General features: G+C 37.8%; 1 pseudogene; it reads left to right on the top strand.

The window, feature by feature from the left end:
• The first annotated feature begins 6,940 nt into the window (after positions 1–6,940).
• On the top strand, positions 6,941–15,401 carry LOC110598050 (GTP cyclohydrolase 1 pseudogene; annotated as a pseudogene).
• The last annotated feature ends 4,420 nt before the right edge of the window (positions 15,402–19,821 follow it).

Genomic DNA, 19,821 nt, shown 5'->3' with positions numbered 1-19,821 from the left:
TAAAGTTGACAAACCCTTAGCCAAACTAACCAAAAGAAAGGAAAAAGAAGCAAACCAACAAGATCAGGGATGAAAAAAGGAGTTACCACCACAGATCCCTGTGAAATGCTGAGAATAAAGAGATCCTATATTGAAAATTTTTACTCCAATAAGCCAGAAAATCTGTAAGACATGGACAAATTTCTAGACACATACAGCAGCACATTTCACAATAGCTAAATCATGGAATCAACAATCCTCATCAAGAGATGAATGAATTAAAAAATTGTGATACATATTTGTGCATATACACACACATGATGGAGTTCTGCTCAGCCATTAAAAAGAATGAAATTATGGCATTTGCTGGTAAATGGATGAAAATGGAGCACAGCATACCATGCTAAGTGAAATTAGCCAAACTCAGAAACTCCAAGATAAAATGATTCATCTCATATGAGGAAGCTAGAGTTAAATAAAGGAAAGCTAGAGTTAAATAAAGGAAATGGGCCAGAAGGATAAGATTACATAAGGAACCAATCAAATACAAATTAATAGATGAGTGAAAGGAAATCTAGTAAAGAAAGGTAAAGAGGAGGAGATAGAAGACAGGAGGGAAAGCAGGGAGAGAAACCGGAGGTCATGAACTGAAATCAATTTCCATGCATGCATGAGTTTGTTAGGATGAACCCAACTACTAAGTACAGCCATAAGGCTCTCATAAATAAAAGAAAAGAAATCTTACTGACTTATCCAGATCTTTGTCTTCATCACATTAATGAAGTACCCAATTTGATATCCTCAGTGATCATCTGTTTATTGCCACATTCAACACATGGTGCTATAAGTATCTGGTTACATCTATTTTTCAAACAAACAAACAAAAAATATTCTTGAGAGCAGGTACTGTTTTTCTGCATAATCTCAGTACTTGGCTAAAATCTAGCTAAGTTAAAAGATATCAAAAATATTCTGTACCTGGCAATATTCTATGTGGACTGTCTGTTCAGTTCTTCTTTTGGAGGTTGATGTTCACATTTTGGTGGCTTGCCGTGCTTATTGTTTTGGGCTGCCTGGCATGTTTTATCTCCATCCTGAGTGTTGTGTTCCCCAAATTGAATGTGATCTAGGCCTGGTGTCATGGTGCTCCATTGTCCTGAACATAACAGTCAGTTCAGAGATGGATGCTTTATTGAAGCAGAGCAGATCTGATATTTTCCCTTGACTTAAGAAATGAAAGAAAGAAGGAGACATTATTCTCCCTGTGGGTTGAAAAGTTGGAAGAATATGATTTTGTGGCTGCTGGTAGCCATCTCCACCAGCCACCTGGAGGAAATATATCTGCAGGAGAAATGAAACTAAAAACAGAGGGAAGCAGAACTAAGAAATGGCAGGGCCCTAATGCCCTTGGGTGAGCCCTGAAATCAGCTGTCTGAAATCAAGCCCTCGGATACTTCCCTGTCGTACAAGTCCATAAAATCCCCAAAGTCATTGAGTTTAATTATAGATACTTACATGAGAATGACTTCTGGAACATCATTTGAAGAATACCTTGCATTCCAGCTCTTCTCTAATCTCACTAATCCACGATCTATACCCAGTCTGGATTGGGTATAGATCTATTTTGTATACTTTCTTTGGACATCACACAAAATAACTATGTTTCTCTTTCTCTCCTTCCCTTATACACACGCATGCATAGTTTTACTGTTCACTCAATTAGATTACGTTTTCTTTTAGAAACACTATGGTTTACTCTTTCCACATGTTTCAAATATCAGTATATATGATTTTCAAAAGACTGGTTACTTCTATTTGGTTAGCAATATTTATTGTGTATTTGCTACATCCAAGTCGATGTTGTAAGTGTTAAGGATTCTAATTGTATTTTATGTGGTTAACTGCTGCCTCTCCAACATCCTTTCCCTTGAGGATCTATATAACCCCTAGGTCACTATATAGAGCCAATCTGTTCAGAACATATGATCAAGAGGAAGTAAACCCAACCCAAAGGAGAGGTATGTGGTGACTCAGGACACAATCAATGGCATAAAATCTTTCTAAGCTATCAAAGGACCACCTATTTTTCCTACTGGTATTGCGTGGTACAGGTATACCACACTGGGTAGCTGTATTAACAGGGAATTAGACAAAGTAGAGTCAAAAGATGAGGTTATAGAATCAGGTCATCTTTCAAACTTTTACTACAGTTGTTTGATGTTTGTTAAGGCAAAACTTGCTTAGTGCTTCTGTTTTTCTTCTTATTTACAAGAGTTTAATCATATTTCTACCTTTTATTTGTGACAGAACAAGTTCCAATAAACACTTGGATCCTGTAAGGGAAATAGAACCTCTGTCTTCAAGGAAATTGCAGATCATTACTAGTATCAGGGAAAGACCTGCAGAATGTGCTATGGTGCTCTATGCCAAACACATGAGATAAATTACAATGAGGAATGATAGATTGATGGACAAAAGAGTTCAGACATAAAGGATCATTCTACATATATAATAAATCTGTATTCAATTAATAATTAAAATTCTGAGAGCAAATTATCTGGTTTTGTTTCAAAAAAATCACTAGACTTTTCATAGCAAGAAAATAATATAGGAATAAAAAGTATTAATATCCCCAATTTAAAGTAAGCTGATATCAGGTCATTGTTGTAGGTGCTAAGAGGATGTGGTACAAAAACATTAAAGTCAAATAAATACCTCATCATGAGCTATTGTTTTAGGAAAGACAATTCTTGACTACATAAAGTTCTTTAAGGAAAATAAAGGACACGATGAATAATTTATCTTTGGATAACCTCACTATATTTCTAAATTCAAAGAAAAGATAGCTTTCTAAAAGTCATAAAATCTGATTATCTCAAAGAACAAAACTCTGATCATGCACAGTCCTTACAAGTGGGTTTCATTTGCAGTTTTCTCCATATAGCTTTAAAATAACGGTATTCCTGTAGAAAATATATGGTACTCAGTGTATATAATGACAAGAATGGTTATAGCTAAGGGGAAAGGAAAATACAAGCTAACCTGTTTTTATAGGTCAAACTTAAACTGATCATTTTCCCTCTATTGCTGGCAGGAGTGGGTATGGGGTTCCCATTCCACAGAATCAGACAATGAATACATGAACTCGGTTGAGGAGGTAAACAAATGAGCAGGAATTTTATAAAAAATGGAAAGTGAGATAAAAATTCAGAACTCCCAGCACAGTGTGCCTGAGAGGGGCAAGAGTGCCATTTAAGTCTTATAGCAGTAAGAAGTAAGTCGAGTAAGGAGAAGTTGATAAGCTCCTCTTGACTGGTTTTTGATATTTCATTTGTCCTACAGTGGGAGCAAACTGGATTAAGGACTATGCAGTTGCTTTCTGTAAGATGGAGAATTACACCTTATCTGAGAAACAGGGACTGTCTAATACATGCCTAGGCTGTTCAAATGGCTGCCTACTTGCTTGTCCTGTTGTTGATCTTTACTGTCCCTTCCCTACTCTCTACTGCCTTTCCTTTTCTATCTCACTTCTCCCTTCCCAACTTTCCTTTTTCTTCTGTATTCCCAACCTCAGAAGATGACACTATGGCAGAGGAGGCCTTAGAGTTCTTGGATGTCATCTTTAGACCTTCCACTTCCCTCTCTTCCCTATGGTGCTTGCTAATTAGGGTTTTCCCATTTCAGCACACCACATCAAAAGCAGCATCTTCAGCAACATCTTCTTTCAATTCCTATTTCTGTGGCCTTAATTGTGTCACCATCAACTCTCTTTTTCTTACTCCACTTTCATAGAGAGAGACACAGAAATAAACATGGATGTTTGTGAGGTAGACCACAAGATGAATAACATAAAACAAGCAAGCAAACAAACAAAAACTTCACAAAAACAGAAGTACTTGTTCTGAAAGACATCACCCAGGTCAAGTTGTGAAGAAAGGAAGAGAGAAAGAGAGAAAAAATAAAAGAAGGAAGGAAGGGAGGGAGGGAGGGAGGGGTGCCATGATTTGGTTTGGGATTAAATTTAGTGGATGGTGATAGAAAGGTAAGATTAAAGAGTTAGGGAGGGAGGAAAAGAGCAGTGGGAATCCCAGAGAGAAGGTACATTTGAGATAGCCTGTATTAATTCTGAGGCAGGATGGCATTATATGTGAGAATTATTATCTGGCCAACATGCACATGCATTCTTGAATGACATTTATTGTAGATTTGATGGACATCCAGAAAGTTTGTAATAATCTCCCTTTTATGGATTAGATATTAGGTATCCCCCAAAAGCTCATGTGTGAGAAAATACAAGAAACTTTAGGGGTAAAATGACTGGTTATAAGAATTTTAACTTAATCAGTTCATTAATCCCTTTTGAGGGATTAACTCTAGGTAGATAGTATGTAACTGGAGGAGGTAGGTTATTGGAGAATGGCTTTGGGAAATATATTTTGTCCTTGTGAGAGGAGAAGTCTCTCTGATTCCTGGTTGTCAAGTTCTGAGCTGCTTTCAACTGAGACCTCTAAAACCATGTGCCTCAAAATAAACTTTTCCTCCTCTAAAATTGTTCTTGTTGGCTCTTTGGTCACAACAGCAAAAAAAAAAAGCTGACAAAACCACTCCCCTTTGTTGTTGAATTTTCTACACACACCGTATTTTCCTTTAGTGACTTGTTAATAAATTTCCCCCTTGCCTGACACTTTTCAGTGGCTTTCGCATTAGAGGCTTGCTCAGCATGAACATGTAGGTGGAGAAAACTTCTCCTTCAAACTGCATGAGTTATTAGTTGGAATGGAAACATGTAATAAAAAACAGATTAACAAAAGAAAAACAAATGGAAATTTATTTTTCTGTTTCATTTATAACTGAGAGATAGCCAGGAATTGAGTAATTCTCAAAGAAATGGCTTTGAATTTCAGATTCTACAGTGTCTTTACAAAGAACAACACTTTGTGTTTTTTTTTTTTTAATTTTTAGAGAAGTGACAAAAGAAAGGAATCTGAGTCTTCATGGGTGGCAATAGTTGACACATAAAGGCTAATTAGTACAAATTTTTCATATAGATTCCTTTGATATCATCTAAGGGCTGGTAGTGTCTAATATTGTCTTTGACTTGTTCTCCCTGGTAAAGAGGTATCAGGCAAGATATCTTTTATCTTTGTAAATCTATATTTTGATTTTAGACAGAGGAAGGACGGAGGGCTTCCTTGCATCTACTTCTTCTTAATAACCTGTATCTCAACAATCCTTCATATTTTGCAAGGCGCATTTTTGATTTGCCACAAAAGACATGACAGTGACCGCCAAGAACTGATCTTAATTCTTTGGTTCCACTGGAATAGAAAAGAAGGCATTGACATCAGTGCCGGTTTTTCTAGAGCTATAGCTCAGTGGTCAAGTGCCTGCCTAGCATGAATGAGGCCCTGAGTTTAATCCTCAGTATGGGGGCTGGAGGATCACCTCAGTTACAATCACTATGTCTAAAATAATTGTGTTTATAGGCTACAGGAGAACAACTGAATTCAATTGATTATCGCTCTTCAGCTCCCCTCACTAAGTGCACAGGGATGTTTTATTAACATACTGCAACACTTATTATTCTTGCTACTTTTATGTTCTTACTCAAAACACCAATATTCTTCCTTTACCTGGAATTTTATACTGTTTTTATTAGAATACTCAAGAAAGGACAAAAAAGATTGGGTGGGGATGGTCCACTGTCATTTTTGTGTGTAAATCTTCAAGACTGAGAGATGTTCTGTGTACACAGTATTTACAGTATATGGTGGAGGCCACAATAGTGCTACACTGAATAGACCCAAATGGTCCTACCCACAGGTTTTTTCAGCTTTCATTACCTATCAGTTGAAAGCAGGATTTCCCCCAATGGAGCCTGGTAGAATGGTTATTTGGATTCCTGTATCCAACAGAACCATAAAAGATTCAGTCCTTCTCCTGCTGGGACTTCTTCAGCATATTTGGATGAGAGGCGGTATATGACCTGTTTCCCCTGGGACACAGAGAGTCCTGGGCTTCATCCTTTGGTTCTTCTCCTTACAGTAGCTCCATTTGAATTTAAGAGACCTGGAGCAGGGCTAGATGGCTGGAGAAAGTGGCTCTGTGCCACAAAAAAGACACACTTAATTGTGGTTTCAAGCTGCTCTGGGACTACTTGTAATGGGATTTTTTTTTAAGTTCAATAAATATTAAAAACCCAGCAAGATCATCATGATTTCCATCAAATGTCAGCTTTTGTGACCCCTTGTCTTAATAGTGATGTCATGATGCTCTCTGCTAGAACTCTAGGCTTGGCTAGAACCTCAGATAAAGGATTTCTCCTTAATCAGGGACAATTGCTGCCATATTGCCATCATAACACCTCTTAAATCTTACCTGGTTTCCATTAAAAGTCTAGGGGCCTCTCCAGAGTAGGAGGGCCGGCCATGAAAACTTATCTGGATTTAGTTGGGTCATTTCTCATTCTGTAATGTGTGACTATCAAGTTTCTAGACACAGTTCTATGCAGTATCCTCAGAATACTATCAGTCTGTCATTCATGGATGAAGTATAACTCATCTATCTCAGGGAACTCTCCCTGAGGAGGCCAAAGTTCCTATATAGCAGACAGTAACCACTGCCCCAAATCCCAAAATATTATTTTTAGATGGAGAGGTCACAGAATACTTCACCTAGAAGCTGATACTATTCAAGGATTTGTTTAAAATACGAAAATGAACGTTTTGGGTTCATTTGGTGGAAGAGAGTTCCAGAAAGCAAAAACATTAACTTTAAGCACTGTTTTGGTGTAGATGTGAAGTGTCTCCTCCAAAAGCTCATGCGTGAGACAATGCCAGAAGTCTTAGAGGAGAAATTACTGGGTTATGAAAGTCTTAATCCAATCATTGAATTAATCCCCTCATGAGAATAACTTCATGGTAACTGAAGGAGGGTAGGGTCTGACTGGAGGAGGTGGGCGATGGAGTATTTATTTGTATCTGGTGAGTGGAGTCTCTCTCTCTCTCTCTGCTTTCTGATCATCATGTGAGCTGTTTCCCTTCACCACTCTCTTCCACCTTGATATTTTGCTTCACCTTAAGCCAGAAAAATGGAGCTTGCTGTCTGTGGACTGAGACTTTTGAAACCATGAGCTCCCACTAAACTTTTCCTCTTCTAAAATTATTCTTGTCAGGTCTTTAAGTCATAGCAGTGAAAACGCTAACTAAAACAAGCATTATGAGACAAAAACCTAAGGGGGACCTTAGAAGAATAACAAAATAACCAGTGTCAGGGGAATGGTGTTTAATAAACACTGTTGTAGAAATTACTCTTTCCAGAACAATGTTTAAGGAAACACCCATTAAAATACCACAGTCAAATAATTTATGCTTCTACGTCAATACTCAGGCATCAAAAACTCTTACTACTGTATATTTGCTATAATTTCTACACACCCTCTCACGTTTTTATCTTGCCCTTTTCACCCCTCCTCAATACCTTTGATTGTTGTTCTGGATTCTTATCTGTCTTCTAATTTACATTGGCCCAGATTATGGTTTCTTAAGTTTAATATTTATAGAGCACTCAGTTCCACATTAACTGACAGAATGATAAACATACTTTGTACTAATATTGAAATCAGAAAGAAAATGCCCTTTCCATTGGAGAACATGGAATGTGACTTGTGGTTACCTAAGGGTTAACTGTGTGTGTGTGTGAAACAGAGGAGGATTATATTGGCTACTGAGTAAACAAAGAAAAGCAGACAGCTCTGCTCTCTTATTGTAATTGCAAATTTATTTTTTATAGTTTCTACAGTTTCTATTTTACTTTAAACTGCCTTAATCTGTCTTCCTGCTGTGACCTATTTCCAGTAATGCATATTCAGTATAAAAATAGAAGATCAAATCATATCAGAATTCGAGTTACTCCTTGTCGCGCAGAAACATGTACTTTTATACAACACTGAAATCAATTCCCCTCATACTAATTATTTAATTTCCATAATATGCTGACAGTATTCTGCCATTAAGTGTTCATATTTAAAACTTGTTTTGTAATGTTTTAATAGTTCTTTCTTTAAACAACACTGGGAGGAAATACAGTTACTATTTTATAAACCTAGCAATTGAACAGTCTGAAAGTTAAAAAAAAATCAACCCTTTAAGGCCTTACAATGAGGTTCTGTTTATGCTTATAGTCATAGGAGTTAACTGATCTTTGAGATTAATGAGATTAAATGGATAAAAAATTAATTAGTTACAATGACATGTGACCAAATTGATCATGTTAGGCTAGTGTTTCTCAAACTGGCCGACAAACTACCACATTAAAGTCTCTGCAATGTTGATCAAAACTACAGATTCAACTCCTCATCCCACATCTACAAATAAGAATTTCCCAGTCTAGGGCCCAGGGCTCCGTGTTTTAAGTAAGTGCCCCAGATTATTCCTATGTATGCTAAAGTTTAAAAGGTATGGTCAGTGGGCAGTGCTAGCAAAGTACAGTTGAAGGATTTCGTAAGCTTCACATTTTGAGGAAGTTATAATATATCAAGATCTGGGTCCTAGCACCCTGACCAGTAGACATCCTCAATGTTGCTAAGCCTGAGAGGAGTAGAATGAAACTTGCTATCTCTGATGGTGCTTTGTACTCTCTCAGATGTTAAATTCAGCCCTTTAATCTGCCTGCAAAAAGCTGAAAATGTTTTATTTTCATTTTGCATATTTAGAAAACTGAGTGGCTAGACTTTGGTGTGTATATATTGCATATGTATATGTATGTGTACATTGCCAATTAAAGAAAAGTAAAAAATATGTGAACTATTCAATATATTGTGATCAATTATTTAATAACCCCGCAAAATGTACAAATCAGTTAATTCTCTGTTCCTTAAGTAACATCCAATCCAATTTTCCAGTAGTTTAATAATACCTTTAACCACAACCTATTGTTAGTAACAGCTAATAATAAGAGCAGCCAGAGCATTATTGTGTACCCTGGACTTATAAGAAAAGTGCATATCAGATCTCAAAATGCAGCAAGCGCTTGGCTCTATTTTAAGGTAAATATGATTGCTTATGATTTTAATGGTACTATAGTAAAATATTGAAAGTGCTAATTTCTCCATCACCTTTTAGTCTGACTTCCACATGGACTCATTCCTACCCAACTACCTAGATAATTCTTATCAAGAGACAGGAATTATAGTTACAGCTGTTGTTCCCACCAGAGAATCTAGGAGCTGTGGCTACGATGTACATTATATCTGAGAAGAAATCCAGGGATATGCTAGGCCACCGATTCAAAGCCTTTAGCTCTGTACACTGTATCTTCACTGCAGCACTCTGCCTTCATTAGGAGACTCATTGCCCTGAAATTTTTCATCCCTCTCTCTCTTTATTATTCTTCCTCTAGAATTCACCTGTGTTTGTGTTCAGATTGGGCTACACAGTACACAATTCTTTCTTTTGCTAGAATATTTATGGTTCCCTACTTTGAATCAAAGCAACCCTCATCTTTTTAACCCAGGCAAGCAAACATTGCCAATTTAAAATTCTACATATGATACAAAAATTGTTCCATTTATAGTCAGTATAAAAATCTATTGTTATTTATTCATTCACTCATTCAGTGAATCCTTACCAAACTATGTACTATGCTTGAAGCAGGCATAGATACACTATCAGATTCTCCCTTTTATTTTCAGCAATGACTTTGACTTTTTGACAAAAAAGAATATTGATGACAACTTAACTTAATTAACTTAATTAATTAATTAATTAATTAACTCTGTTAATTCTATCTATCACTCACCTCCTGGCATAAATCTTAGTGTAATCATTTCTGATTTTTCAAATATTTTTTTTTAGTTGTTGATAGTTCTTTATTTTATTTATTTTTATGTAGTGCTGGGAATCAAACCCAGTGCCTCATAAATGCCAGGCAAGTATGCTACTGCTGAGCCACAACCCCAGCCCAATTATTTCTGACACATATGTGTGTTAAAAGCCCACCCATCCACATTTTGTGTTATAACTTTCTCACTAATTTTAACTAACTTTCCTTTCACCATATCACCATAATTTATGAGCTGCAACCCTTCTGTGTTTATCAGCTTTTCATTGCTGTAACCAAAATACTGACCTAAACAACTTAGAGGAGAAGGATTTATGTTGACTCCTGGTTTCAGAGATTTCAATCCACAATCAGCTGGCTCCCTTGCTATGGGCCTGTGGTGAGGAAGAACATCAGGGAGGACATGGTGAGCAGAGCTGTTTACCTCATGACAGCCAGGAAGCAGAGAGAGAGAGAGAGAGAGAGAGAGAGAGAGAGAGAGAGAGAGAGAGAGAGAGACTGGGAGGGCAAGATAAAATTCCCAAGGGTATGCCTCCAAGGACCCACTTCCTTTTACGAGGTCACACTTCTGTACTTTCCACCACCTCCCAAGAGTCTATTCAACTGTGAGGAGATTAATCCACTAATAGGGTCAGAATCCTCATGACCCAATCATTCCCAAAAGCTCAACTCCTGAACTCTACCAAATTAAAGACCAAGCCCTCAACACCTGAGCTTTTAGAGACATTTCAGATCCAAGCAATAATATCTTCTAACACACATTTCACAAATAAGCTTCCATGATTTCAGAATGAAGTGACATACTGACCCTAGTATTTATCTATGCCTTCCCAACAATTTATGGTACATAAAAGTGCCCTATTATTTCTAACAGGTATTGATTTGGGGATTGAGTCACCTGTGAAATTTTTGGTCCTTCTAAGCCAATTTTCTCCATAACCCCTTCGGTTTTAATTATATGATTTTATATAGCCTGGTTGGATGTTAACTTTATGTGTCAATTTAACTAGGTCATCACATTGAGACGTTAGTCTGAATGTTGTTGTAAAGATATTTTCAGATGAGGTTAATGTGTATATCAGTTCACTTTGACTAAGAGAAATAATTTAGTGTGGGGGGGCCTTTTTTTAATCAGTTGAAGATCCTAATAGAGATTAGGTTCTATGAACTCTCCAAGGAAAAGGAAATTCTGCCTTCAGATTGTCCTCAGACTTGAATTGCAACATCAACTCTTGCCTGAGTCTCTAGCTTAGCAGACTACTTTACAGATTTGGGACTTGTTAGTGTCCAAATTAACATGAGCTAAGTCTATAAAATCCAACAATATCTCTACTCCCTCCAACCTCCCCCATCTTTAGACCAAAGTGTTTAGAATTTCAGATCTTTTCAGATTTTGGAATATTCACATGCATATAATGAGATAACTTGGGAGGAGGACCCAAGTCTAAACTCAAAATTAATGTATGTTTTACGGACACCATACATGTAGCCTAAAAGTAGTTGATAGTTTATATGTGGGGTACCTGCATTTTGGTGGCAACCAGTTGTGTGTGGTCATCTGTAGTTTCTACTTATGGTATTATGTCAAAGCTCAGAAGTATTCAGGATTTTTGATTTTTAGATTAGGGATGCTCAACCTATCCACACACATCTTATTCCCTGGATAAATAGGACAAACACACCAGTTGTTATTTTAGGTGAATACTATAGTGGATTTCACCTCTGAACTCACCGTTAATATCTTTCAAGTAATTTCTGAACTCATTCTTGTGATTTTTCATAGCTGTTTAGAGAGCAAGGCCCTACCGTGTCAGGTAAATTTGACCATCGCTGTTCTATATTCTATTTTTTTCTCTTTCCACTGGAATGTTGCCACTTCACCTTTTCTTCCTTGCTATCTCATCACCCTCTCTGTCATTAGAAACTTGATTACATGGCATTTAGGTAACAATTTTTAAAATTAAAATTATTTTTACTAATATAATAAAACAAAAACTATATGACTTATGGGATTCAATGTAATATTCTGATACATGTATACATGGGTTTATGTGAAATTGGAAAATTGAGGGCCCACTCACAGCATTAAATTCCTAAGGGTCTGGTCAATGGCCTATCTCACAAAATGAGATTCTCACGTGACAATCCAAGAGGCATAATGAACTGAGTAAGGCAGATGCCATACAATTTACTTAGGTATGTCTTAAAATTCTGCATGCTCAATGAAACTACTGACTGAAATGATCTTACCATGCCAGATATGCTCTTCTTATTCACCTGTTTTACCCTGAGACTATAATCTCCTTGAGGAAAGGAACCATGCCCAATTTATCTTTGTATCCCTAGCAACTGGCACAGTGCTTGGCATACATAACTAACTCAATAAATGTTTTTAGCTGCACTTTTAATAAGGCTAGTGTGATTGTGTCCTAATTTGATTTCTCCACTATATTCCAATTCCAGAATTAAACATCAGATTAACTGGCAGGGATTTACTGGCTTCGATTTATAAAAAATTATCTAAACTAGGTACTTGTTAACCTAGGAGGTGGAGCAAAAATGTGGCTGAGTAAGATTCTCTAGCCATCAACTATCCACCGACATACCAAGTTGAATAACTATGCACCAAACTACATTCACAAGAGCTAAGGAAACGAGGCAGGAAACTATAGTGCTTGATTTTAGTACATCATAATAAAAAGATTCACTGAAGAAAGCAGGAAGTAGAGAGCTTCCCTTGTCACCTCTCCCATAATGCCCAGCAGCCCAGCATGGAGAAAGATGTTTCCCACTCAGAGGAGGTACCAAAACTTAGATCCAGGCCTTAGACTGGAAACTCAGCACCATGCTCACTATAGTGAAACTTAGTGCTGGGCAAAGCTCCATGGCAGCTATTGCCAAGACAATACCCATGGACTGAACTATTGGAACTGTACTAACCAGGCAATAAATAAACTTCCTCCATCCTCCAACCCCCAAACTTAGACTGCAGAGCAGGGAGTAGACTTCACTCACTGAGGTGTAGGGCATGAAAGGTAGCACAGGGTTTACTCTTAGAGCCCAGTGCCAACCTGCCGCAGTGAGACCCAGTACCCACCAGAAACCAAAGACCCAGTACACCGATCAGAGCTTACAGAAGGAACCTGTAGACAATCCACTGGGACAGACTGAAGTTTTGGTCTGCATCATTTCCAGATTTGGAGATGGCCTGGGGCACTCCTCCTTTCCTCAAAGACAGGAGACACTTAGATGCAACCCAGCTTTGTGTTAGCCCTGATGATCAGGGAACTATCTACACCACCTGGCCCCCAACCTCTTATAGCACAGTTATCACCAGGCTCAGGCCAGCACTTCTAGATGAAGCTCCAAAACCCCTCCACAATAGGAGGAGATGGCACCTTGGCAGGACAAAACCCCTCCTGCATCAATACCAGCTGTGGCCTGATACTTGGTGACCTTTGGGAGATGGTGAAGTTCCTTGCAGTTTTGAGATTCAGGTGTGCCCTAGCTTCACATCAGCCTTAATGGGCAAGGAGCTGCCTTCACTAACAATACAACCTTGGCAACAAAGTGTGGAGCAGGATCTTATACATTGAACAGTGAGTCATGGTATTAAGTATAGACTTCTCCCCTGAAATTAAATGATGGGATGGTAAAATCCAACATTGGGAAGGTCTTAATAGGGACAAAGTCTGGAGACAGAACCTGGGGACCGTGCCTCTAGAATAGCTCCAGTGTTGGTAAAAGCCACTCAGCTCCAGTCTATCAGGCTTTCATTCCAATCAGCATCACCTGTGACTTACTGCAGTAGTCTTGGACCATAAGCCCACCTTAGCAATAGGTAGACCATAATAAAGCCAGCCTTACTTTTACCCCAGTATGTACTGGTCTTGGTGGGCTGTGGGCTCCGGGTGTGACACAACTTAATGGTGTTGATAACCATAGGCATGGCATAAGAGCCAGGGCTAGTCCCCCCATGGCCATTCTTTCCAGAGTTGAGCAGAATCCTGCAGTGCCTGAGCATAGCCTAGAATTGTGGAGAAGGCATCTGGGCCTATGTCAACCCAATGACAGGCTTGTGGAGATGGACCACTTTTTCTGGGATACTCCCCTGCTTCATTTATAACATGCCAAGAGTATATTGGGGACAAACCTGGGCTTTGCTCACCCTTTAATGCAGAAACAGTGACAACACACTAACAGTAGATCCTCAGAAAATCAGGAACTGGGCAACATCCAGTACTGAGATCATGGAAATAGCTACAGGCTTAGCAAAAATAATCAGCCTGCTTAAAATTACTAGTAACACAGGCAGGAACAAAGCTTAGTTAGGAAGACTGAAATAAACACCTAATCAATCTATGCCCAGATGATGTCACACAACAGCAAGCATCAAGAGCCTAAATGAAACCATGGCCTAGCCTAATAGTCAAAATAAAGTGCCAGCAACAAACCAGAATGTCATTGGTGTGGAAGAACTCTAAGAAAATTTAAAACAATTGCTTTATGGAACTTGAAGAAAATGCTGACAAACATGCCAATGCTGTATCAGAGAAGCATAACAAAAAGTAGCAATTTTAAAAACTCAAATGGAAATTTTTGAATCAAGGAAATACCTTTGGCAAAATTAAAAATGCAATAGAAGGCATCAGTGACAGGATAGATCAAACAGAAGAATATACAAATGAGCTCAAAAACAGCCAATTTGGAGTCTGTGGTGCCCTTGACTCAGCACATGTCTCTGGCAGGTCATCTACCTTCCTTAGGTGACTCAGGCAATAAGTCATTGCCCATGGCAGTATGCAAAGTTTTACATCCCTGAAGTGCCCTGGGTCTCCCTGGAGAGGTGGTGATGGGTCTAAGGAAAAGGGCCCAGAAGTGTGGCAGAAATGCCACAGCAGAATGCCAGTGGGTTTCCCAAGTGGGAGCCTTTGTGGCCTGGGCCAAGCCTGTAGGCAGAGAATCCCTGATGACCAAGCCTCCAGTCTGCCCATTGTTGTAAGGACCAGGGGCCCTGTGATGCAGAGGATGACTAGCTCAACCTCCCTAACCTATGGCTGCTTACTGGTACACCTGACCTGGCTAAGCACAAACCTGCAGTGGAAGGGGCTTCTCAAATGGCCCTAATAGGCATCTGTGGCCATGCAGTTCTTCACCAAGGGCTACCAAGAGACTATCTCAGATGTCCTTAACCATGAGCTATTTGATGAAGATCATGATGGTATGGAGATTGTGAAGGACATAGATAATTTCTATGTGTGAACATCATCTGGTTCCATTGGATGGAAATATCCCTGCCTGTTATTTTCCTACCAAGTAAATCCTTGGCCTCAGCAAGCTTGGAAGGGTGGTAGATATCTATAGTAGGAGAGTGCAAGTTCAAGAGCACCTCATGAAATAAAATTGCTGTGGCAATCACAGAAGCCTTACAACCTGCTAAAGTCAGAGTAGTGGTAGAAGCAACACACCTTTATGGTATTTCAAAGGGTGCCAAAAATAAACAGCATAACTGTGACCAGTGTCACATCTTCAGGAAGACCCAAAGATGTGGGGAGAGTTTTTTGAGTTTCATTCAGAGCTGAACTTCAGCCAGTGCAAAGTAATGCATATCACACCGCCAGTGTCTTCTTCATTGTACATTCCATTTTCAATTCTTATAATTGTGAATCTTATTCCTTGCTTTAGTCAGCTTTTTCGCTGCTGTGACTAAAGGACCCAATCAGCACAATCATGGAGGAGAAAAAGTTTATTTGAGTGCTCATGGTTTCAGAGGTCTTAGGCCATAGAAGGCTGGCTCCATTTCTTGGGGCTTGAGATGAGGCTAAACATCATGGCAGAGTATGTGGCAGAGGGAAGCAGCTCACATCATGGTGATCAAGAAGCAGAAAGAGAGAGATTCCAGTCTCCAGATACAAATATATACCCAAAGCCATGCCCTAATTCCCACCTGCTCTAGCTACACCCTAATCACCTGATTTAATCCCATCAGGGATTAACTCACTGATTAGGTTAAGGCTATAACCCAATCATTTGTCCTCCAAATTTTCTTGCATTATCTCACATTTGAGCTTTCAGGGGGGCAGGGGGAGGGCACCTCACATCCAAACCATAACATTCCTCATCACTAATTATATTTAAAATTATTTACAGAAAACACACAAAAATGAGTAACAAAGAGGTGAGCAATCTGCTTTCTTCTTGCCTACTTTTAGTGGCAACATATAAAGTCAACTGCTGATAACGTAGGCTACATGCACAAACCAGGACTATTCAGTGAGAAGGAGATGAATTCACGTATTTTGTTGAAATCCTATAATAGTCTGTCTTATCAACACAGAAGCATGGAGCATGGAAGAGAACTATGGCCAGTGGGATGTTTTATTCTGCACCAACTAAAATGATATAATGCTGGAAGTGTTCATATAATTTATGAAGAGTGCTCAGTGCTCAGTGAATCCGTAAGCCAGGCACAGCTCCACTTTGATTGTGTTTATTAAATCACCAGTGGTATTTTATTTTTTATGTATTCATCAAGCATCCAGTTTCAGTATTAGTCACCAAGGGAAAGTGGTGGAATAGCTATGTTTTTTATTTACTATGAGTTAAAATTGCACAATTTCTACCTTCTTTTTTTAAAAAAATTCAAGTACAGGGAATTAGTTCCTGAGTTGTTTATGAGGCTTTATTTTGTTTTTCCCCTGATGTTAACAGACAGGGATTCAGATATTTAACTTTCTGTGCCTTGATGAGACTATCACACCACTTCAAGTGTAGATACTTTTGCCCTTTTTTCAAATCTGTTATTTTATAAGGCTTAGTACTGACACTGCAAATCACTGTCCCTTTAGAAGTTTGTTCAGAATTTACTTTGTGTGTTCCATGTACCTACCTCAAAACATTTTTTTTTATTTTGATAGTATAAAATATTTTTCTAAGCATTTCTAGAAACTCTTAAGAAATCCCATCACTTTCAGGTCTGCAGACCCCTAACTTCCATGAACCCGACAGAGGACAGAGGGAAGTGGCAGTAACCCACATGCTATGGTGTGTCCAATGTTCTCAAAGCTGCCTAGTCGGTGTCTATGAACATGCACTGGGGGGCTCGGGTCCTGTTTCCCTTGTGGTCTTGTCTTCAAGTGAAAGTCTTTTCAGGTGGTGTAGGTGTTACAGTCCAGGAAACTGTTTTCTTATTACTAATTATCTTTAAATTTCCTCAACTGGGGAGAGTGGGTCAAATTAAAAACAACAATAACAACAAAGTAATTAAAAGCCCCCAAACTCCCCACAAAAACACAAACGTAAATATTTCTCAAAGAAATTTCTTATTTGTTTATCATAGTGCTCTTCAAGTTTATCCCATACTTAAAAAATGTTTTTACTGCATTACTTGCTTTAACTATGGTAGTCCTAGCTCTGCCACAGAAATGCCATTTAGCTTATAAGAGAGCAAGATGCAAATGTGGGGTTTTTTTCCCCCTATGAGTATGTACGTGTTTTTAAAATTACTGCTACTTTTTTCTAGCCTTTCTCTACATCTAAAGTTTCTATAGCACAATATGGGTTGATATTTGTAGATCCTTTTGAAATCTAATCTAGTATAACATTATTCTGCTTAATATTTAGACATTTCTAGGTGTAATTCTAAGTGTTCAACTCACCCCTGTAAGAATGACTATTATCAAAAAGGCTGAAGACAGCAAGTTCTGGTGAAGATGCGGAGGAAAGGAAATCTTTGCATATTGTTGATGTGAATATAAACTAGCAAAGCCATTATACAAAATGGTATGGAGGTTCTTTAAATACAAAAACAGAACTACTATATGAATCAGCAATTCCACTACTGGATATATATTCAAAGAAAATAAAATCAGGATGTCAAAGAGACGTGAGCCCTTCCAAGTTCATCATAGCCTTACTGCTATGATGACAGTGAATACCATCTGACACCTGGGTGTCAGGATGTCGACTGGAAGTCCTGAGGAAGAAGACATCTAGATTTCATGAAGGAGGGCATGGATATTTGAGGGGAAATAAAGTGGATAAGTTAGAAGAAAGAAGAAAGGGCTTTCAGGGCTAAGGGGTATGTGAGTGTGGTTGTATGTGCATGTGTATGTATATGCACATGTGTACATATAGAAAATGGAACACAATGCAACCATGCAAAAAGTTAAATCATCGTTTATGACAGCATGAATGGAATTGTAGATTATTAAGTAACATAGGTCAGACAAAGACAAGTACCACATAATCCTACTCAGAAGTAAATCTAAAAAATTTGTTCTCAGAGAAGTTGAGAGTAGATTGGTAGGTACCAGAGGCTGGGAAGAACAGAGAGGAAAGAAAGAATAGAGTTTTATCATTGGGTACCAAGTTACAAGTAATACGGGAATTCTGGTGTGCTATGGCACAATAGGGTGACTCCAGAGATCAATTTGTACTATAGATTTCAAAAAAAAATTGGAAGAAATTATTTTAAAGATTTCATCATAAGGAACTGACAAATGTTTGAGGAGATAGATATAATTATATCAGAATATATGCCCCATAAATAGCAAAATTTTCTTTCATTGTATCAGTAAAAATAATTTAATTTTTTTTATTGTTGGTCGTTCAAAACATTACACAGTTCTTAATACATCATCTTTCACAGTTTGATTCAAGTGGGTTATGAACTCCCAACTTTACCCCGTATACAGATTGCTGTATCACATCAGTTACCCTTCCATTGATTGACATACTTAATCACAAAACACCACTTAATCAAGTTTCTTCTATACAATGATAGGAATATCTGCTTTTGTTGATACATTCATCAATTCCACTTTGGCACAACTTCAGTGTGGACAAGAATACCATCCAGGCACAAAGTGCAGCACAGTGGATCCTGATAATGCCAATGTATTCTCCATGGATTCTTAACACAGTTCATTGGTTTTATGTGAAATCGACAAATTGAAGACCCACTCTAACATTTAGTAGCATTAAATCCCTAAGGGCCTGATTCAATGGCATATTTCACAAAATGAGGTTTCCATGTGACAATCCAAGAGACATAATGAACAGAATAAGGCGATGCCATACAATTTACCTAGATATGCCTTAAAATTATGTACATTAACTGCTGTCATTCCTTACCCATGCAACTTTTCTGTAATGTAAACAATAAATATTGATTAGCTAACAAATCATAAAAAACATTCCATCTTGAACTGAGTAATATTTCTTAACTAAGAGATAGAATCTTCAGCAACAACAAAACTAATTGAATCCTGGCTCTCTCACATGATTTTTCTTTACTATTTACCAGCTTTCTGACCTTGGACAAGTTACTTAACTGCTTTAAGCCACTATTTATTTAGTAAAATGTGTATGGAATAGTTACTTATAGGGGAGCTTGGGAGCTAAATTGTTTAATTTCCTCCCACAGAAAATGGTATTTCTTATATACACAATAATATGGCATTTTCTTTATTTTCTGAAAAGTAAGTACACACTACACTTGTCCTATAAAAACAGATGGATGTAATCTGATTTGTTTTTTAAATGAAAACATTAATTGCATATTGTTATAAAATTAACATGTGGATTATAAAATATTCACACAATTCAGAAGTATGAGTAATAAAAGTCCCTTTGTATCACCCTCAAAAGGATAACCACTACAATTTGTTGTAAATTCTGTCAGCTATTTCTATGGGTACATTTTTTGCTACACAAAAGGAATCTCATTACACATATATAATTACGTAGTTATATAATTCATAGTTACATAAAATTTTTATTTAACTTGGCATGAATTTTTTTCCTTGTTTTTTTTTTTCTCTGCATTAGTTTAATAGCAACAGAGTACATATTGTTTATAACCTTGTCTTTGTCCTTTATGTTGTAACAACAGACTCCTTGATACTGGATAATTTATAAGGACACAGATTTATTTCTCTCAGTTCTCAAGGCTGGGGATCTAAGATCAAGACACTGGCAGGTCAGATTGTCTGGTGGAGC

This window comes from Ictidomys tridecemlineatus, chromosome 3 (genome assembly GCF_052094955.1).
Source record: "Ictidomys tridecemlineatus isolate mIctTri1 chromosome 3, mIctTri1.hap1, whole genome shotgun sequence".
NCBI classification, from domain to species: Eukaryota; Metazoa; Chordata; class Mammalia; order Rodentia; family Sciuridae; genus Ictidomys; species Ictidomys tridecemlineatus.
The sequence above is the reverse complement of the archived record's forward strand: the minus strand, read 5'-3'. Positions and strand labels throughout refer to the sequence as shown.